The sequence below is a fragment of the Triturus cristatus genome, chromosome 9 (assembly GCF_964204655.1).
Source record: "Triturus cristatus chromosome 9, aTriCri1.1, whole genome shotgun sequence".
NCBI classification, from domain to species: domain Eukaryota; kingdom Metazoa; phylum Chordata; class Amphibia; order Caudata; family Salamandridae; genus Triturus; species Triturus cristatus.
In genome coordinates, this window is record NC_140592.1 from 136,095,493 (window position 1) to 136,118,443 (window position 22,951).

The 22,951-nt window shown below is 42.5% G+C and overlaps 1 protein-coding gene across 1 annotated transcript in view; it reads right to left on the reverse strand.

Moving 5' to 3' along the window:
* The window catches only part of SFMBT1 (Scm like with four mbt domains 1), a 482,765-nt gene that overhangs the window by 404,093 nt on the left and 55,721 nt on the right, over positions 1 to 22,951 (reverse strand). The window lies entirely within an intron of this gene.

Consider the following 22,951-nt stretch of genomic DNA (forward strand, 5'->3'; position numbering starts at 1 on the left):
ACAATTACAATTAATATTATATTCGCGTGAAGACTTTTAGCAACCAAAAATAGTGAAGGTAATTTTTTGCCTTTTTCTATTCACTTCTCAATTTGAGAGTTTGTCACCAAATTACACTCCTATTTATTACTGTTTTAAAATACAGTCAAACACTTCTGTGCTCTTTCCTGTTTCCAAATGTTGGGTATCATGGGAGCAACAAATCTCTTTCCTAGAGATTGAAACATTCATTTACATTAGCAAACTCATTATGCCTTGCATCCACAACAATGGCAGTACTCTTTTCCTGAAGCACTGAAAGTGTAGGAGGGAGTAAGTGACACTGTTTGTCGCTCACGTAAATAGAGTCCCTCCCCTTGCAACATCAATGCATCGCATTGGTCCTATTGGCTAAAAACGATCAATTGGCCACTGGCTAAAGCACATCTAAACTGCATATGTCATGAATGACATAAAAGCAACCAGTGGCTCACCAATGTGAGATGATTGATACATCAATGCCACTAAACACAACTGGCTGAGGTGGTCTAAACTTTTTTTTATTTTACGAAGTTTTATATAGCGCGACCTTGACCCAAAGGTATCGGGTATCAGAGCACTTTACATAGCACCAGTTGCGTTACATGAGGACACATCCATTTTTGTTAGGCACGGGGCGATTACGTGATTTGCCCAGAATAACAGGATGTTCAGCGTCATTGCCGAGACTCAAACCCAGTTCCCCAGATTAGAGGTCGACCGCCCTAGCCGTTAGGCCAACTATTCTCCCCGCGCTCTCTTGTCCACGTGACAGCTAAAGTTGAATCTGCCAGACCAAATAAAAGGGAAACACAAAGAGTGATCCTGAGCAACACAAAATGCAGCTTTGCTAAATCACTCAAAACTATGGAAACAAAACATGTGACTTTTTAATGCAACCTTGTTGTTGCTCTAATACGCCGATCTACTTGTGGGGAAAACGCGCGGCTCTGGTTAGTGAGCTAGATCCTAGAAAGTACTGCAAGTGAACAACAGGTCAAGCAGCTGACGCAAAGGAATAGAACGGACCAATAAGCTGCAAGCCTGACTTCAGTTCAGACAGTATGCCCTCACTTCAACAAAATGAATCAAAACAGTGTATCATGGCTTCTGGGGCCAGAATAAGCAATGCCAGAAACAGACTGAACCTGTTCCTTTTACAAAAATGCGGATGGTGGCACACCCTTATACACAATGTCTATCTTGGATGATCAATAAACACACACACACATAAAAAATTCAAGAAATTAAATGGATACCGATCTGACTGCAAAAGGAGCATTGTTAGATATATCTACAGATTTAAAGCAAAGATGCACACAAACAATGCAACTCATGCATAGCACTAAAGCACACTTTTAGCACCCCCACTCCTTGCTAGGAATTCCAATCCACAAACAGGAATTTACACAGATTGTAGACTTGTAGACCATGTGTATCATTCTCCCCCAGATTTTCACCTGCAAGGAGTTGAAGTTCCCGGGTGAAAAGAAGTGGGTGTGTGGGTTTAACACGGGATTTAACCTCTGAAGGGTCTAAGTATCTGCTATGAAGGGCTCCATAAGAATTACAAAGAATCTCGTAATCAAAGCCTTACAGGTTAAAGCAGGCCAAACGATACAATATTACATTCAGTTTGAGTTTAAGCAAGTTAATTTGAACCTATATTTTCCTATCAAACCAAGCACCTACCAAACTATTTTTTTTATACAAACTCAGATTTATGAAGGAATTTTCAGATGTCAAACCACAGCAACATGTCCCGAATCACCACAAAATAAATGGGTTTAACACATTGCGAAAAAAAACCTGCTCCTCGGTATTCTAACCATATAAGCTACTGCAAAGGAATTATGTAGAATTGTGGATGTGGCATTTTCCGCATAATTAGGATTTCCAACATGTGCTACATAACCCAGCCTCTACTGATTAATCTGCAGATGTTAGCTCTATCTCGCAATCGCGTCAAAAGCTACTAAAAAAAAAACACGTTAATGCGTATTGCTGCGCAGAGGAAGGCCCTATGCAAACTTTGCCTCCTCCCCTTTCTGTTGCTTAATCTGTATTTGGGTATTAAACTGGTACGTATGAGGATAAACCTTTGCCCAGACCATGTTAACCTGTGAAAAAAATTACTAAATAAGAAAGTAATACCATCACAAAATGTGCCAATTACACAGCATGATAACTGGTCTTCTCTTGATGCATAGTTAATGCCGCCACATAATTGTCTCCTTTCCCTGCGCATAGGTGCAGTGGCCCTGGCGTGAAGTAACAAGCCTCCATTTGGAGGACGTCATGCCTATATTGCCACTTCTCAAGCCATCATAAAGGAGTTCTAATGGAGACACCCAGAGCGGATCATCTTCTGATACACGGTTAAGGCCTTCCCCAGCAGTCCGATTATCGGAATGAATTAGGAACACACATGAACACACATGGTAAACGTCAATACTCGGTGCAATCAAAAGTAGTCTATTTTGGTGTGCCTAAACTAGAAAAACAGGTTATATCCATAGCACACTTTAAGGGCTTCCGCACCAAGTATCACAGTTCCAAATAAGGCAAAATTCCCTTGATGCATAACCTGTTCTGAGGTGAGCAGGAATACGTAAGCCCCGGTTTTCCATTTTGAGTGGCTTTATTTTGCAGTCCATTGAAATGCTGTATTTGCATTTCTACTACCCATGAGCAATATATGCACCACCATCACAAAGTATGTGCATTATTCTTTCCCGTTCATCCCTAGTTGCTCTTTAAATATTCTCCGGTCCTTTCATGAGCAGTATTGGACACATCATAACCACACAATCCTTTTTCATAATGCACTGCGGCCAAAAAAACAAGAATCCATTTTAGAGTCAAACGCAGGTTATAACTTCATTGAACCAGATAATATTGTGTTTGTTCGTGCTGCAGGCAGCACGGGATCCAGGCACATATTGCAAGGATGAATGCAAGCAAGCAACTTAAATAAAATAAACTATTCTTCCCTTTGAGAGATTAGAAGATGAGAATTACAGTACAAATTACATTATATTACATAATATTATTTTATACAATGTTAGATCGAAAATGTGGCTTAGTGCATAGGGCTGTGATGGAGCAGATAAAACAAAATGTTGTATACCTCCTCTATTTTGCATGAAATTAATTACGTAATCATTCTAAGAATTAACTCGTACTAATTAGTTTGAAGTGAGAACTATTAACCAACCCTTACACCTTGATAAACACAAGACACTCGTGGGACTAAATCGCTAATTGCATTGCAGAATAACTCATTAATTAACTGTGGTACGCAAACTAACTTTAGATTGTGGTGAAATAAAGAATTGCATGATTTATGTTGCTTTTGTGATGTTTGTGCTTTCAGTACTTCAGAATGGTGAGTATTATTGCTTTAAATGTTGCTACAAGCTAGGAAAATACTAATATACATTGGGATTAGAGTGGGATTAAACATTAGAATCTTCATTTCTATATTCTAATTACTGTTATGTCTGTTTTTGCTTAAGTTGGCATTCGGGCCTGCTAGGCCGCAGTACTTAAAATGGAGCTCCTGTGAAGCCGCTGTCATGTGAGCGCGATAACTTGCGCGCAGAATCGGATGGCTCTGGAGATCTCCAATTGACCTGAGCCCTACACCATCGTGTTCCTTGTCAAGGATAGGAGCATGGAGGGTTGCCAAGTGATGAACGGTGTGAACTACCAAGGGGACAATGGCTTGTTATTACTTCGGAACTTTCGCCTGTGAACCACAGGATACAGGACATTTTGCGCTTTGCTATGCCAAGTCTCATGGAAACCCAGTTGGTCCTGGGAAACTTTTAATAACTTGCAAATTGACTCAGACTGGCCAATCAGAACACTTTCTACCCCTAAATTGTTGCATGTTGATCTGAAGTAAGAGGGAAAAAGGGTATAAAAATCCCTCATCCGCCCAAAGGGGGGATTCACTGGGCTGATCGTCTATGGCGTGGGTCTACGTTGAGCTGATGAAGATTTCCATGGTTTACTTTGGGTTTCTTTGATTTTCTGGAAGTTATTTCATCTGATGGTTGATTATTGCTGTGGGTTGGACAGTTTATCCTGGAGATTGTAGCAGAGACTTTGAATATTACATCTGTGTGATCGGAGGGTCGCCAACGTTCGATATTTGGTAAGGTAAACAGCACGGTGTTTACCATGCGTTGCCATTGCATCGCACGTGTTACAACGCATGCGATGTTACAACGCGTGGTAAAAACCACGCATACCATTACATCGCATGCGCTTTTACAACGCATGCGATGTAATGTGTAATGGCAGCGGCGGCTTTCCAAGTCGTTGTGAGGAAACTGAGGCTGTTTCCTCACAATGACGTGCACCAAGCAGGAAGGAGGAAGCAGGAACCGGGAGCATAGACTGCGACGCTGGAGAGGAGAGAGGGGTTTGCGCTTGGGGTGGGGGTTACTTTTGTAGGGTTTAGGGTAGTGTAAAAGTAGTGTTGTACGTGTTGTGTGTTTTTTTAAAATAATGTTTTAGTGTGTTTGTTTGTAGTGTAGTGTAGTTTTGTAGTGTTTGTTTAGTGTAGTGTTATAGGGTTTAGGTAGTGTTGTAGTGTTTGAGTAGTGATGTATTTTAGGGTTTAGGGTAGTGTAGTGGTTTAGGGTAGTGTAGTAGTGTTTGTGTAGTGTAGTGTTTTAGGGTAGTGTAGTAGTATTTGAGTAGGGTAGTGTTTTAGGGTTTAGGGTAGTGTTGTAGTTTTGTCTAGTGTAGTGTTTGAGTTTAGGTTAGTGTAGTGTTTTAGGGTTTAGTGTAGTAGTGTTGGTGTAGTGTAGTGTTTTAGGGTTTAGGGTAGTATTGTAGTGTTTGTGTAGTGCAGTGTTTTAGGGTTTAGGGTAGTGTAGTGTTTTAGGATTTAGGGTAGGGTAGTGTAGTAGTGTGTGTATAGTGTAGTGTTTTAGGGTTTAGGGTAGTGTAGTAGTGTTTGAGTATTGTAGTGCATCAGGGTTTAGGGTAAAGTTGTAGTGTGTAGTGTAGTGTTTTAGTGTAGTGTTGTGGGGTCATGCAGGGTAGTGTAGTGTTATTGTAGGGAGAGTACTGGGGGCGGGGGAGGGTTGTGTAGGGGTGTTACCTAGCAAACTTTCACCACGAGTATAGCTTTACCACGCATGCCTTTGCGTTGTAATGGCATGAGTGGTAAAGGCATAGTTGTGGTAAAAATTTGCATTGTAATGTCATGTTGTAATTGACATCGCGTAGTAATACCCGCGTTGCAATGGCATGCGTGTGATTAGTATGCGATGTAATGACATACATTCATTTGGTAAATATGCAATTCGAAATCTAGGCTTATGTTCTAAAGATTTGATTTTCTTCTTGAAATAAACCGAATTATGTTATAATCTGTAGCGCCTAAATGCTAATGCAGAGCAAACTAATATTAGATAAACTAATTTGGATTAATAAGAAATTAGCTTGTGATTCTTTAATGGAGTACTGAAAATTAATCAAATGTTTCCTAGGCTTTAATTGTGTTTTAGCTGGTTCTAAATCACCATCAACCAGTCCAACTAATTGGTCTGTCGACCAAGTGGTAGAGTGCCTTAATGTTAAGGTCAGGATTCCATAGGTGCAGATGTATATAATGTAAAGAAATGTAATCCTGATAGGTAATAATGTTCCTACATGTCCAGCGCTTTTTCTCCTGTGTACAGATTCGAGTGAGACGTATGAGTGTTGGTGTTATGGGCCCCACCAATGAATGAGAGTATGGATGAGTAGTTGTGATAAGGAGTCTGTGACATAGGGAGAATATGTAAATGTGCCTTTTCCGCTGGAGCAGCTGCCAACTTTGAAACTTGGGTACCCAAGTTCAAATCTCAGCCTCAGCCCTTGGCGCAGCTGTGTGATTCTTTACAATTAATTTAATCTCTCTGATCCTAAATGAGTGTACAATGGATCTCTATAATCCCCACTTGATGTACACACGTCCCCCATACCCCTACATAATGTACAGCTCTTTCCTGATCCCTAGGTAGGTTTGCACTATATAAATACTGATGCAATACATTACAAATGAGGGGTAACATAAAGGGATGCTCCCCGGGCCTACAACATGAGGCAGCACCGGTCACCGAATGCAGAAGGTCTGACCACATTCAAGCTGAAAGGTAGCAGTAGATTTAAAACTGCACTTGCAAGAGTCTTTACTCTGGTAGCAACTATTGATTTGTGGCTCCAGCGTGTTTTATTTGACTTATTTATTTGATTTGGTTTCATTACACAATTGTGAAGCAAGTACGTTAGTCGAAGCAATCAAGCATTTCTCAATACTACTGCTACATTGTCCACGGTAGAAGTGGGTGCCTCGGACGAGCTACAGTAAATTAACAAAGAAAATTCGGGGGCAGTCAAAGGATTTAGCAGGAAGCTTGAAAGTCGGACCCATAACTGCTACCCCTAATGTGTACAAAAAGAAGGCTGTACCTGCAACAGCATCCATGGCGGGGATAGGCAGAGATAAGGGGTTATGTCTCCATAAATGTACTGACACCAACTGCAGACTTCTCTGTAAAAGGCACAACTCGTCGTTCCTATGCGACTGCAAAACTGGGCACCAGCTACTTGAAAGACTTGGGCTAGCAATAGGGACACGGTTTCAGTAAAACTACTATTGCATGTAGGAGAGGACAACATTGTTCACATTACAATACACAAATAAACATAAGAGACCACTTGGAGACTCAGGGCAAAGTTAGAGAAAATGAGCAAATATTCTGAATTTCAAATTCATTTAACTGATCACAATTATAGGAGGAGTATTCTGCCACACATATTTAATCAGAGATCTTTGGTGTCAAATAATATTGCTGCCAAAACACATTCAAAGTATTGAATGTGCATCTTGGATGGGGTTCAAGTAAATATTTACTGCGGTAAAGAGAGTGAAGGGGTCGATTACAGTGGTGATGCTCCAAACAGGTCTGGCTTGAGACTCTCGTAGGGAGTCAACCAACAGTGATTGTAGGTGACTGACGCCACAGCAAAGGGAGTAATGCATTTCAAGAACTATTCAACATTCTTAAAAAGGTTACCTTTAAAAACTGAGACGGAAGGTGGTGTGTAACCTGTGACTTGCAAGTGTAATAAAAGGTAGCCACAAAACAATTGCTCTTTTTCTGTTTTTTGTTGCCTTATTTTTGTATCTCATTGAAAGAAGGTGGTTTAATGTCGATTCATAAAATATGGTTACAAAAATAAGATGATGAAAACCTTTCTGGCCACAACAAGTTGTAGTCCATGTGCAGATCCTAGCTGTCTCTGTGATGGCCTTCACCAAAAGCTCTCAATACTCTGCACTCTGGCTCCTAGAAGCTGAAACAGACTGATAAAAGTGTCTCTCAAAAATTTGCACAAAGTGTGTGGAAATAGTGGGAAGCATATCTGGCACTAGAGTACATAGACACCGCAATAGCCAAAGGGCCAATGCACTTTGAGTGGTTTGTTGTAGAGCTAGTTAAGATTGAAAGGGGTCAACCCAAGCAAATCAATGTAGAAGTGATGTCGTGAGCAGATTTAGTCTAAAATATCGGTATTGAAGAGACACGCCTTGTTGAAATTGAGAAATCAGTAGCAACTGTAAAATACAATAATGTTTGTTAATAAATTCACCACAGTCAGTCATATTTTGAAGAATAGGACATTATTAGCATATGATGGAGACCAAAATCAATTGTTTGTGGAGATAAATAGTTTTGCAAGTTTGAGGAAGAGAATAATTGTGATTCTAGGTTTATTTTGGGGATACAGCAGGTATAGTAGAGACAACAATTGGTGTACAGCTGTGGATGATGCCATCAAGAAATGTGAAGCCGCCAGTGATGAGGCAGTCTGTTGATGTTCGGTAAACATCAGCAGAATTACGTTTTTGGTGTTTCGAAAGAGCCTAGATCATTTAGCAGTGTGAATTCTTATAGGCTGTAATGGAAACTTGCATCTGGCATGGAATGTGTGATGCATTATGGTATTATGGCTTTTATTCAGTATTTCTTCTAGAATTTGTTAACCACCTTGGTTTGTACATATTGTATTATATTGCGGTTTTTGATAGTTTAAGTGACATTTAATAAACTGAATGGAATTTAATGTGGAAGTTTGCAGAATGCAAATATTGGGCAAATTGTGGATATGTCACACTAGATGCCAAATAGTTAATTCTGTGTGAGAAGCCCATTGTAATTCAGATTGGTTTGTTGTTAAAGTAAAGCTTATTTTATTACTATAAAGATTCAATCAAATTGCCAAATTGTGATCATGTTGCAGAAACAAAGAGTTTATTCATTGGGCGTGTGGAGATTGTGTTTTAGGAAATCAGCTAGAGGAAATACTAAAAACAAAGAAAAAAAACCTTTATTAATTCCTTTTATCTGTTAGCACATCCTTAGATAACGGATACGTTCCAGTTGAGGCAACATCTGAATCCGAATGGTAGGTCACCTTGGTTGAAAGTACCCTACAACAGAGATATCTTGCATAACTGAGTCTATTCTATTGATATTTAGTGGACAGTGTGCAAGAACAGACAAATGTGGAGATTATAAATGCAAATCAGATAATCTCAAATGCAACTGATTTTATATTGGTGGTTGCCTCTATTAAATGCTGAACAAAAGTTGACTCGAATAACATTGCACAAATGAGGAAGCAAAATACCCCTCGCAATTTTTTTTATTTGCTAAACTTTGCCCTTACATAGCGCTTGCTGCCCCTGTCGAGGCGCTGAAGCACAGGAGTTATGATAGCTTTTCCAAAGACATGAAATCCAACAGTCCTTGTAGTGGGGACATCCCACACAGAACAAGGCTCAAAATCTGACTCAACTTAGCACTCAACTTAGAGCACTGCATATCTCCTGCTGAGTGTCTGCAGACAGAATTCTATATTTCCAACTCCACTGAGATCAGCACCCCCCAGTTCCATGAATTCTACTGGAAAATAAAGAGTGAACGACAGAGGTGACCTGCAACACATTTCGAAACAATGGGAAGAATTCGGGTGGTGCAGACCTAAGCAGGAATTCAGCACTTCTGAGAGCCTGTAGATGTTTTTAGTTTCATGAGTCAGAAAAACAGGCAGTAAGCACATCGCATTAATGGACACACTGCCCAAAAGCACTGTTTTTTTAGGAAAACCTGTTAAATGGAGGAACTCCATACAAATACTGGTAATTGATTATGAATGTGTGCCTGAACAGTTTGTCTTTGATGTTCAAACAGAATACTCAGTACAAACGCTTTCCATACATTGGGCTTTTTCATTGTTATTTTTGCTGCTGGCTGTGCTTTCAGCGTCTATGTCATTATTATATTAATTTGTATCAGGTACGTTCATGTTTATGCACGCAAAACACGATACTCAATACAAATAATATTCGTAAAACGTAACGTGAGAGTCTGAATGGCTAGAGAATAATAAATATATATATTTTTTTTTTTAAAAAGAACACAAAAAAAAAAAGAAATAAAAACAGACTGGACTGTTCAAGTCTTATCCTTGGACTAGTTCATATTTGCGGTCCTCCCCTGCACCTATGATCCATTAACTTGTTAACTTCATTTACACTTCTCTTTCTTCCACACCACCACTAGCGTAAGTTAATTAACCACATAAACCAGGGACATAGCTTAGTCTCTGGAATTACAAATCATTTCAAGATTTTTAAACTCTTTGTAAAGGTAACAAAGAAGAGATTAGTCAAACATAATTCACTTACACCCATAAACAAGCATGCTCTTGTCACAAAATTTCCTGTGGCATAAGGAAAGCGGAGCACATCTAGCTAGGGCAAACATATGATCCCCAGGGAAGCCTTCAGGATAGCAGTACTCAGTTATAAACCATCATGACTAGCACCCCCTGCTTATCTTGTAGACAGGCTCATCATCTCTGGTGGTTATTGGCTCACCCACAGCCAGGACACCATCAAACTGTAGACTAAGGAGAGTAAAAAAGAAGACAGCAGACGTTTCCACATTTGCACCCAGAATCTGGAACAACATCCCTATGCCCATCAGGACTGGCCCAACCCTGCTTATGAAAGAGCTGAAGACTCACCCCTTTAAAGAACATCACAATGCATTAACAGTCCACAACTCAGCTACCTCTTCCATTACTTATCAGCATTATTCTTGCCTTTGACCATGTACAACACTCTGCTGCCTTTTGGTTGTTTGCACCATAGAAGTAACAGACACATATGTACATACATATATACATAGACATCTCTCTGAGACCAACAAGGCATTTTCCATCTTCAAATATCCCATCACAGCTTCTTTACCTCTGCCTCCATCTACTTCAATTGCAAAAACAATTGATGGACAGAATGCAGAACAATGTCATACATTCACTCCAGTACAGAGATCTGGGCCTAAATCCATTGTTTTTTCTTGCTCACCATGCCATATGCAAATCGGTCTTGACCCTGTGCCTCATGGTAACAGTCCAGCACGAACTGCCAAGCCAGGTCCTCCCTGGACTTGAAACAAGCATCCTAGGACCGGCTTCGGGGTTTCACCCCTCTTCAGCCAGGATAGCTTGACTCCAGTGGTATGGAGAGCACGGGACCCACGTCTGAGCATACCCGTCCATCTACTTCAATGACATTTCGATATCTAGGGCTACAGTGTCCAAATTCACAAGCACAAAGGTTTCGCTCTTTGAGCGTTACCTTAACGCAATTCCCTGTTGCTCTACATGGGAATCAGAGCCCCACACGTTTGCACTAAAAGTCAATAAGCTCACAAACCTAGCACAGAGAACATAATCCATGAAGCCTGTTATTGTTGCATCTTCAGACTATTCAAATATTAACATTTACTAGCGCTTCGGGTTTTTTCTTCCTTCCCTTAAAATATAGTTTCCAGCTGAGGGTGTAGACAACATTTACTCCCAAAATAGGGGGAACTCTTTCACAGCTTCCAGTTTGGCCAAGAACATCTGATTTTAGCTCTGTGTGCACCAGCCTATGTCTTCATTTATTCAGTCAGATATTTTGCACAGTGCCAAGTGTAGCTTTGTGATTTAAATCCTAGTCCTCATTTTGTCTTTTATGGTGCAAGGACCATCACCCCTCCAATGTTCAAACTGTTTTCCTAGCCTTGACCACTGACGGTTAATTTTGATGGAATCTATCGTGTTTTTCTATATTTAGGTCACCCATAGGAGACACATGTGCACATGTGTACCACATTTACGATAGCCTCTAAAGTAATCTGTGCCCCGGTTCCTTTGTTTATAGGAGGTTTTTCATAATCGAGTTTTCCAATCCTTTCCAGTGAGGTCCAAGGGAGAGATAATGGGGCTGCTTTCAGTACCACTCAGGAATAACGTCCCTCTACTTGTATCCTGTTATTCCCCGCACTCTTGCTTGGCTGGTCATTTAGCCATACAGTTAAGCATGCTTTAATCAAAAAGCTGCAGACACACTGTCAAGGACTGGACATACAGATCAACCCTTTACATCTTTCATAGACGCTCTGCAGAACGGGTGACCCCTTTCAGCAGTCATGCTGCCTGCCCCCGTTCTAACATGGGTTACAGAGGCTGCCATTTTGAAAAGTAGTCCTAACAGAACAAGTAGGAAAACGGAAAAAGCCCCAAAGCACCTCCAAAGTTGTGGACCCCAAATGTAGGATGCTTCTTCCAAGCCTGAAGCTTTGGGTCTGTGTATGAATGGTTCTGGTGCAGAGATAGATCTGACAGGTCTACAGCAGATCTAAAGTGAGACCAAATTTGGAACATAGCTGGACTAAGTCTCGTATTGGAACAGAGCTGGTGCCAGCAGGCCTGAGCAGAGCAGGATCAAAGAATCCAACAGCAGGACGAAGCCGGAGGAGTTGTGGCATACTAGTCCACTGATCAAAGGCTTTTTATATACTGGTAGAACAGGAAGGGGAAGTCTCCGAAAAGAAAACATCTGCCAGGAAGGGGCGGGTCTAGAAAAGACATACTGGATTGTAGTTGAAGTTTGAGAACCATCTTGTAGTGCAGTCTATGTTTGCCGGCCATCTTAAAATGGAGTTTCACTAAAGTGTGGGGGGGGGGGGGGGGGGCAGTGGACGGTGCCTTGCACACATTTTTGTTTCTTGACTTGAGTTGCACCCATGGAGTAGCCGAGGGCACGGCGGACACTGAAAGGTCAAATTTACTATTCTAACTTTAGGAAAGTGCAAATCTTCAAATAGTCCAGGAAGCTTAGTTACTATTGTAACATCAACCTCAGAATATTTTGGGAAAGTTACAAATTCACCATGTATTTTACGAAAGGGATGAAATGTAGTAATTTAGCATTGTAGAACGTGCTGCCCTCGTAATGTTATAGCTTACAGCCGCGCTGTTGAAGGTCCAGAAATATGCCACACATGTATGACTATTCAAAATGTGATTTAAATCATAAAAAAAATTAGTCTATCGCTGAAACACATTGGAGCCATTTTAAAACAAAATCATTATTTTCTGTGATTTTCTGTAAACCTAACACTCCTAAATGAAGGGGGTTACGAGTTCCTCTCTTCTGTAAATCAAGCAAGGCACTCGCTGAATGCAGCCTGTGCTTCACAGCACCCTCGTTTGATTTCAGCTTTAACACATAATCATTACCGCCATCATCCCCCTGAATCCAGACCAGCTTTGTTTCCTGGCAGGAAAGGTTTCATTGATATTGTCAGCCTCCACTTACTGTTTATTAATTGATACAATTAGGGACTGTGACGAAAGCAGGAGTCTACACTTGATTGAAATAAATCTGGCACAAGTCAAAACTAAAGCGGTTACTATATTAAAATATTTCTCCCACAGTATTTTTAGCACTTTTGTGTACGTTTTTTCCCACGATTGCTTCCGTCTGATGAGTTGTTTCTGATGTGCAACTTTAAATTATTATTGTCTGAAACAGTGGTAGTAAGTCAGCCAGCAAGTGAAGATACCAGCTTACATGGTGTACAAATCAGAGTATTAAGCAAGTATGACGGAAGGTGCCAGTGCTGACGCGAGGGGCAAAGTCCCATTCTGAAGCGAAAGAGTCCTAAAGTTCTACGGCTGGCAATGCTCTGGGTGAGTAACGTGTGCAGGAAGATTGCCACATGTCCGGTGTGATAAGCAAAGCAGCGGCCGCCTTTTATAGCGAGCCGAAGTTTGACCAGAAGCGCGAGATAAGTTAGTTTAAATCTACAATGAAGATTACACCCTGAAGTCTGTCCTTGAGTAGCAAAGGCCTGGAGTACACAAACACTTGAGTACCAAACGAGCCATGTGCTTCAAACAAGCAGCCATTGATGCACTGCATGTTCTAACCCATAGAGAGCCAATCCACTGAGTTAATAAAATAATAAGATTTTGTCTTTGATTATTGGGCCTCTCAAGATGCTAAAATAGTAATGACCATTCATACAGCTATTTGTGTCTTGGCAGGCGCTGAAATAAAATGTATTACTACAAGACAATGCAAAAGCGTTGATTTTGTTGAACTTAAAAGAATGGAAGCCCAAATCTGCTCTGCTACTGAAAGGTAGGACATACACTCAGTCACCAAGTGGATGCCGCTTTCTGTGACATAAATCTGGTATCCTATAAAGTCAAGAGGTACATTACCAGACTAGCAGCCACTACCACTCTGCTTTTCTTGTTGTACTCTAGCGGACATAAAATTAAATACAAAAGGACAAAGTTTATGTCAAACAAATGTCAGTGTATAAATGGTATCAGAGATCTACTATTGGGAGCTTTGTAGTGAATGCCACACGGAATACGAATATGTTCGCTCCTGACATTAAGACCGCTCCCTCTCTCCGGGCGTTCCGCAAATCTTTAAAAACCTGGCTCTTCAGGAACTAACACTCATGGTCACTCTCTTACTCAGTTACACAGCGCCAAAACGCATCAGGCTAAATTTTTGCGCTTTACAAAAAAATTAAAATAAAATCAAATTACAAATAAACTTCTTACCATCAGAAATGCAACCAATACCTATCCAAAACCAGAATATAACATCTACCAAAATCGAAGCACTCAATCCAGCATGCATAGACCCTTTCTGAGAGCAAAAACCCAACCAGCACTTTAAAAAACTCCTTAAAAGGGAACTGATTCTAAAAGATTTCACTTAAAAAATAAATAAAACTAAAATATATATGTAAAGGACTGTGGGCAATGAAAGGGGAGCAGGTAGGGTGGAAGCAACAGGAAGTGGGCGGGTGGTAAGGGAGCAATAGAGGTGCTTGAAGCTGGCCATGCGAGAGGTCCAAATAATAAAAGAAAAGAAAAGCTGGGGAGGAGGGGTGGGATGCAAAGGACAAACTAGTGGCAGGACTCAGTGAGCAACATGGAGGACGGGAGCTAGAAAACACATGCACTCTTATGTAGTGCTGAAAGGAAACGAAAAAAACAAGTTTCCTGAATGTCTTTTTCAAGCAAACAACTAAAACTGTTCTGGAGTAAAACCTAAAAATGTACCTTTGGCTTATGCTAGCTTTACTAGGCACAATGTAACACGTTGCAGGTGGGGATTTGCAATAAAAACGGTTTCAAAACAAACAATACATTAATCGACTTTTCATCAGAGTCAAAGGCCATATGATGTCACTTACTCAAGTGCCACTGGAATTAGATGGCACAGGATGCCACCACTATGACTTAAGTTAACTGAGAGAATTGATGAGAACAGCAGGAAAAAAGAGACAGTTTTCCATTGGTTTAGTAGCTGAATGTTCATGTAAGAAGATATACCAGTCTATTGATCCTATCATCATAAACTATGAAATCTGAAGCAAATTATGTTATGAAGTTTGATGAAATGAAAGACTAAAATATACCTTAATATCTGTTGTTTTTGTTCTATAAAGCAATAGTAAATTTCATGTTAATATCAAAAAGATTTTAAAAAACGGACCTGGGAATACTTTTTATTACACTAAAGTAATCAGAGTAATTTTGATTGTCTCTGGTGCGAAATTACCAATAATAACGAAATTACTCCCGCTCGTTTAACTAGGAGTCATTTGGGGGGGACAAAGGTCCTACAGCAACAGCACATTTTGAGAGCACAAGCAACTGCTTGCGCTACTGTTTGTGTGCCGTTGTATTTAGAGTTATTTTGTAAGCGTAAAATGCATGCTGGCGTCCACCTTAGAAGCAAGGGTACATTTTGCCATAAGTATCTAGTCCTAAATGCTAGGAGTAATTCGGGGAAAATCCTACTCCAGGAGCACATTAATCGAGCGCAAGCCGCTGCTCGTGCTGCTATTTATGTTCTGTTGCATTTAGCACTATTTCTTGGTACAAAATTAATCCTTGCATCCATTTTGGAAGTGAGGGGACATTTATGCTATTAAAAAATAGCACCAAATGCAGAATTTCTCTTCTTGCATAATCTTGCTGAATTTTTAGCCAATTCCGTGTGACTATGCTACTCGGAATTATGCAAATTACGCCCAATCCTACAAAAAAACACCACCATCGCTAAATTAAGGTACAACAGATTTTTCTACCCTTTTCGTTTTAAACTACGTCAAAGATTTAAAAGTAAATAATTAAAGTAAAATAAACATGCTGAGCTTTGTTGTTCTAAAGCAATGGATTGTAAAATAACCCTTGTCACTTGCTGCTTATGTCGAATACAGTCTCTGTTGCAAGTATGTTTACAGTTTTCATACTGTGACTGATCAACATTTAGAGACTGAGAACCAGAAAAGCAACATTTCAATTTCAAAGCAAATGGGGAAAAAACATATATAAAAACAGAAGGGAGCATATCCTACTTGATTTTTTTATTGTCTATAGCAGGTCTGACACAATTAGAATGATTTTATGAAGCTGCCTTTTGGTGCCCCCCCTAACACTGCGCAAACCTTAATCAATTTAGATGGGACTAGGGGAGCGGTCAAACTGCAACATGGTGCTTTACCTGGTAGCTTGTAAAAGGTTTTCTGAATGGCAAAGTAAAATTTCATAACAGTTTATTATTATGCGAATAGAAGACAACTTTCCAGTACCAGCCCAAGTATATTGAGAAATATACCGAGCAGCATCTCTGCTTATACGAAGTCCTTGCATATGAAGGAGGTGCGCACTATTGTTTATGCAGATAGAATATTTTTTCATGACCATTCCAGAAGTGACTCTGAGTGGAGATAGGGATAAAGGAGGTAAGAAAAAACACATTTTAGGAGACAGTGAGAAAGACTGATGAATGGACTAATGCGTCTTTATTATCTGACCATCTGATTTGTATTTAAAAACATTAATTCAGCGCAATGAAGAATAATACAAACTGTGCTATACAATTTTTCAGAATTATATAGATTACTGAAAGTATGATTCATTTTCTCTTAATTATGCTTTCAGCCTTATTTACAGTATCATGTTAAATCTGGGGGCAAAATCATGAAGCTGTGATAAAGGGTCGGGATTACAGCTATATTTAGATGTTTGCAGAAATACTTGCCGTAAACTGCAGTAATGAATGTTGCTGAAGGAGTTTTCACACGAGTTCCCGGACTCCTGAAAAGCGGTGCAATGCCATACTGATGCAAACTGTGCGCTAGACAAGTGCCAATTAACAATAACATGTTATTTTGTGGCCGCAAACCCTTTAGAAGATACTGGATCACAGATGCTGTTTTGCAGCATTATACTAAAGCCGGAGGAAGGTCAAAAATCTCTTGCAATTGAGTCCCAGTACATTTTGGCTAGTTGACCCCCACTGCTGTAGCACTTTAAATGAAGCGTTGTGTCGTAACAGAGCAACACCCCATGACATCCCGTCTAAAACTGCACTTTTCAGTGGTTTACAAAACCCAGGCAGCTTCCCAGAAGCACAGCTTATGTAGCTTCCCCCCTCGGGTAGCAATGGCCCTAAATGTCAGCCCATCATCACTTTTCATGAGATAATGTTTGTGCAATACATAAAAGAGTGAGTTCATCAATTTACATAATCCATTTATGTAAATACATTATTTTGGTGCAACACTAAAGTTTTTTTTTTAAACTTCAACATTCAGCACTGAGAGAACACAAAGTAACTATTGCCCTATAACGCTGGACACATATTCAAGTGAGAAACTGCTGAGAGAATACTGCCTGGGAAGAAACTTAACTAGTAGTCCCATTAATATCAAAAGAGAGTAAAAAAATAACAGCAACTAAATGGTAGTCATTGGACAGTTTAGAGTCTCTATACAGACTGTCCTTAAAATCCAAATAAGCAAGAACAATAACAAGCATTTACAATGCAATGGTCTCGGCATTGTTAAAGTTAGAGCTATTGGCATTGCTCATCACATTATTTGTGTTTATGTTTTTGTTTTTAAAACATTTAAAGAAACGGCATTGTTATTTACAATGTCAATAGCTTAATCTCTCTCAAATTCGAGACCTATTGCATTTGCACCCACACACAGAGCCACACACACAAAGCCACCCACACACACAGAGCCACCCACACACACAGAGCCATTCACATAGAGCCACCTGCACACAAATAGCCACCCACACAGAGCCACCTACACACACACACACACACACAGAGTTACCCACACACAGACAGAGCCACGCACGCATAGAGCCACCTACAAAAAAAGCCACCCACACAGAGCCACACACACACAGAGGCACACACATACACACGAGACCTAAAAACTGATTTTGATTCTGTTACTATGCATAACATAAGGACAAGACTACTAGCATGAACTATAGACGAGCACCCTGAACAGCTTACACGTGATGAAGTGCTTACCAGTCCAATGTTACCCCAGAAGTGGCTTGACAGATTTCTAGCTAAGGAGTGAAGCATTTTTGCCCGTACACCCCTTTCATTTTATCTAAGTGATGTTGCTGGCTGAAATATGATTCCCAAATCTCAAAGGATAAAGGATTTCAATTCTTGAATTATCACACAAAGCAGATCCCGTTTCTAAAACCTTAACCCTGCCTCTGCTGCCTGTGCTTAGGACACGGAGAAACAGATGGTTCATCTGAGAGTGAGGGAAGGTGGGACGGGCAGTCAGTCCAAGGCTCGCCCTCTCCCCTCCTGCGCCCTCCTCCCTGCCAGCCATTGGCCGGAGACCAGCTCATCCCTGTGCCCCAGGGAGCCCGTGTCAGTCCTCCCTGCCCCGGTACCTGCTGGAGACAGCACAGCTGGACGCGAGCACCCGCCCAGCCCCCTGCAGGGCTTTGCACACTCACTTTCACTAAACACAAACCCACAGCAGCACACACTAATAGAAACGAAAACAGCCGCTGTGCACCCCCACAGGCGCTGAACCTCACTGTGTGCCTGAGGCCTGGGGTTCTACTTCAAGGGGTCCTAAGACAGCGAGCTCTCTTGTTACCAACCAGCAGGTACACAGAGCTGAACTCGCAACAAAGTACAGCGCACTGAGGCAGCCTCTCACCGCTGGGTGTGCTCTGCAGGTCTGAATCTTAACCGCTCCTTTCATCCGTGCCAATTAATGCGTGTCGGGTTTGAATGGAGAATCACGGTGTAGGGCAAACTGGCAACTTGACTAAAATAGTAAATTTATGAAAAGCGGACTTTGGGACTTCGTGTGTTGGCAATATTTCACCAAACTATAACGCAAAGAGGTCTGGAGCGCCCCAAGCTACAGAAACATAGCGCTTTCACATAAGGACGTGGGCTTCCAGCAGGGGCTCCCTTGAGGCACCGCCGGATGAGCAATAATAGTATTTTAAGGTGGAACTTGAGATGGACAGGACGGGGTGAAGTTGGTTTCTTTGCTACAGGCGCACTCACCCAGCAGCATCCACAGTCTGCATTTGGGCCGGGCTTGACCAGTGTCCCCGCCGCTGCTGGGCTCCCTCTGAGGTGCTCCTGCCCCATCCGGCAGCGCTAGGAGCTGTGATTAATAGTAGCAAGAGCGCGCTGGCCTCTCAAGGAAGCGAGGAAAACGTCACGCCGCCCACTGAGTGATTAAAGGCAGAGGCCCCGGTGTCACTGCACCTGCCGCACCAATGAACGCTGCGCCCATTTAGGAGAGCGCTGATTCTGAGAGCCGAATACTGAAGGTTTCGCAGCCGGATTTCGGCGTGTTATGTGCCGGCAGTGATCTTTATTTTGAAAACAGCTCTGTCTGGGATCAAAGAGCTATTTACATTTATATTAACAACGAAATATTAATCTTTACCCTGCTCAATCCGGATGCCGCGTAATTATTACGATATGTTAAAAACATTTGAAATGTCTTGGTAGCCAAAGGTCAGTTTTGTGTGGGTTCTTGTTGAAATTCGTACCCGAAATATGAAATGGTCTCACTAATTGTTGTTATGCAGATGTAACCCACCGGAATGTGTGCACCGCGACACGAAGGAGCAGCCGTGGAGATTATCGAGGTGAATAATAGCATTGACTTTGCCGGTTCTTGAAATGTTTAAAAAAAGAAACATAAACAAAAATAATGTCATGAGCAATGCCAATAGCTGTAACTTTAACAATGCCGAGACCATTGCATTGTAAATGCTTGTAAGAGCTAGTTGTGGTGCGCAGGACAATTTTCAGTACCTGGTGAGGCCTTGTCGAGAGACTGCAGCGTTGCAGGAAGGGAGCCTTTCGAAGGTGAGTGGTCTTCAGCGGTCCTGCAGGGGAGATCCTGCGGGGTGGAATATAGTGAGCGGCGGGGGTCTTGCCAAGCACACCACTCCCAGCCCGGCAGCGGCAGCTTGGAGGAGCAGTCCCTGGTATGCACTCAGGGTTGGAGGGTGAGTGACACCACGCCCTCCCCTCACGGAGCAAGGCCGCTGTGTATCGGAATGGACGCCAGAGTTGTGTGGCCGGCCCCAGGAGCAGAGAGTTGGCGTGCTCGATTCCCGGTCAGGTGGCCACAGAGTATCGGGTAGGAAGTAGACTGCAGTGGACTGGAGGATGCCACTGTGGTGTGGTTGGCCCCAGAAGCAGCGAGTCGGCGTGTGCAATTCCGGGGTCAGGCAACAGGAAAAGGGTGAACCAGTCAAGAAACCCCCACCGTTCTGCTGGAGTGCTCGGCCGGGGCAGAAGAAGTTAGAGGATTTAAAGGCACAGCGCGTGTGCTGGCTGCTGAAGACAGAGCGCATCGAGTGACTGGGGGTCAGTCAACGGTCTCAGGAAAGAATACCAGCATCCATATTAAACTGCAATTTGGAGCCTACATTATTTCTTTCCTCACCAGGGGGGGACTGCTGGCCCGTAAAAACGAGAGGACGAGCACACCACTGCCTTTCTCCGAGGCGAAGCAGAAATGCCTCGGAGACAGGCAGCGGCGTTTCCAGATTCGGGGGCGTGTTTTGCTTTTCTCTCCTCTTGCCATTGGCTGGAGGAGAGAATTAGAAAAGTTGCAAAAAACACGCCCCCGAATCCGAAAAGGACGGGGCCTGTTCGGAGTGACGGACCTCTTCTCCAATGGCTGGCCAGCATTCAAGAGGCCAGCCAATGGAGAAGAGGGGAGAAGAGGGGCGGGTTCAAGCCCCTCTTCTCCAAGTCATTGTATCTCGCGAGCGAGACTGCGCAAGCGCAGCCTTCGCTAGCTGAGACCTAAAAAACGAGGGTGGTTCAGTTCGAACACTTACTTTTAATTTCAAAAGCTCTAAAAAGATATCAATTAAAGAAAATCTAACTTTTAATCTGACCATTGAAGGTGCCCTGTGCACTTTATTTGCACATCACTTTAGAATCTCCAGATCTAGTTTGATGGTGGCAGATATCTTGAGAGATTAGATGTAAAAGCGATATGGTCCATCAGTGGCGGCTCCCCCATTGGGGCGTGGGGGCGTTGCCCCACTGCTTTCTCGCGGTGCGAGAAGGCAGAAACATAAATGGTAATAACTACCATTTTATGTTTCTGCCTTCTCGCACGGCGAGAAAGCAGAAGTGCCTGGTGGGGGTGGGCGGTCCTGCTCGAGGGCAAGGGGGGGGGGGGGGGGGGGGAGTGGCTTGCCCACTGTTGTGGATACTGACTGTTTGGGCGGCCTGGGTGCCGACCAAACAGTCAGTATGCCCAACAGTGAGCAAGCCACTCCCCCCCTGCCCTCGAGCAGGGCCGCCCACTCTCCCATTTTCTCTATGCAGGCTGCTGCATGCTGCTGCACGCATCAGCCTACATAGAGAAAATGGCCCTGGTGGGGCGCGCTCCGCTTCGCCTCACGCTTTGTGATTGGCTGAGGGGAGGGAGGGAGGCTGGCTTTCCTGGCTGGCTGATGACGTCGCGGCGATGAGAGCTGCCTGCAGAAATTTGAAAAGACAGCAGGACGGTAGATGGCGGGAGTCGGACCCCAGAAGCTGAGGTGAGGACGGTAAGTGCTAAACCTTCCTTTCATTACGATTATGCATTTGAGTTGCACATTACCAAAGCTCGCTTAACGTGAATCCTTTTCAAGTTTGCATTTCTGAGCGTGACGTGTTTTAATATTTTGCACTTGAAAGTTCTATCAGTACAAGAGCTCGTACCTCTCATTTGGAGGGCATGTTTTCCTTCCTACAATGATGCCTTCCTTACATGATGTGGCGTAATGGCATATTGGGTGCATTTCACCTGATAGGGGTAATACAAATCAACAGAAATTACATTATTTACACTCGCGTCATGCAAATTGTTGCCTGGTCCTAATTGGCACCAACAATGACGTCAAATGCTGGAGCGTGAACTTTGACGTCTGTGTTAATATTTGAAAACCTCAACACTTACACCAAAAAAGGTTGTAAGAAGTTATGTTTTATTATATTTTTTAATTAAACAAAACAAACCCCTCCCGCCTCCCCCCATCCCCCTGGCACAACACCATTTCCAACCCCTCTCCCCCCCCCCGCCCGTAATGCCGGCCGCGACTGGCGGGGGAAATGTTCCGGTGAACATTATTTGAAAGCTTGAGCCTTCCTGTGGAAGAAGCCATGAGTGATGTGTGTGTCTCAGACCAGTGTGACTTCCAATGTTTTCAAATGCACACATTTGAGTTATATGCGGTGTGCTAAAATGCCATTATTAGAATGTAATTCTTCAAAATATGAACTCCTTATTTCTGTCCTAAATCTCGTACAGAGCACGCTCCCCAGATTAGTGATAAGCTCGTTTAGGTTGGGCTCACTGGCTCTGATAACGCTGTGACTCGAGCTGGCACATTGACCACGCTGTGCCACCGTAGAGATTTCTCAAGAGCGGTGATTGGTGGAAAGTGGCCCATGAGGCCGCTGGCTGAATCCGATTTACCCCCCTGCACCCTAGTCCATGACAGGCTCGGATGAACTTGGATTAGACCATTTGCCAGTAGCCTCATGTCTGGAACATGTTCAGAAGCACTGGAGTCCCGTGTCCATAACCATCTCAGATGCGCCGGAAGTGCATCATTTGCAAGAGTCTGATAAACAGATTATTATTTTTTTTTTTTTGCAGAGTTTTATATATAGCGCAAACTTGACCTGAATCCAATCAGGTATCAGAGCGCTTTACATAGCACCAGTTACGTTACAGGAGGACACACATTATTTTTTTGTTGGGCACGGGGAGATTAAGTGATTTGCCCAGAATCACAGGATGTTTGGCGTCATTACCAAGACTCGAACCCAGTTCCCCAGGTCCGAGGTCAAGCGCCCTAGCCGTTAGGCCAACTCCTCTCCCAACAGATGGTAACAGCACCTTCAGTTCCCCTTACCCTGGGGGTGTACGCAGTGGTTCGACTGCAAATGTTATTTCATTTAATAAAAGGCCAATATCGCTGTGTTGTAGAGAGGAACTAACCGATGCTTCGCATTTTTCTGATCAAATCTATTCCCTTCTTATTTCCCTTATCACGTTACCCCTAACTGTGCTTAATGACATTGAATGCCTCTTTTGTGATGCTTCTCTTGGATTTAAATGTGTGCCAGACCAAATTATAAAAGGTACCATTGTGAACACAATTAGGT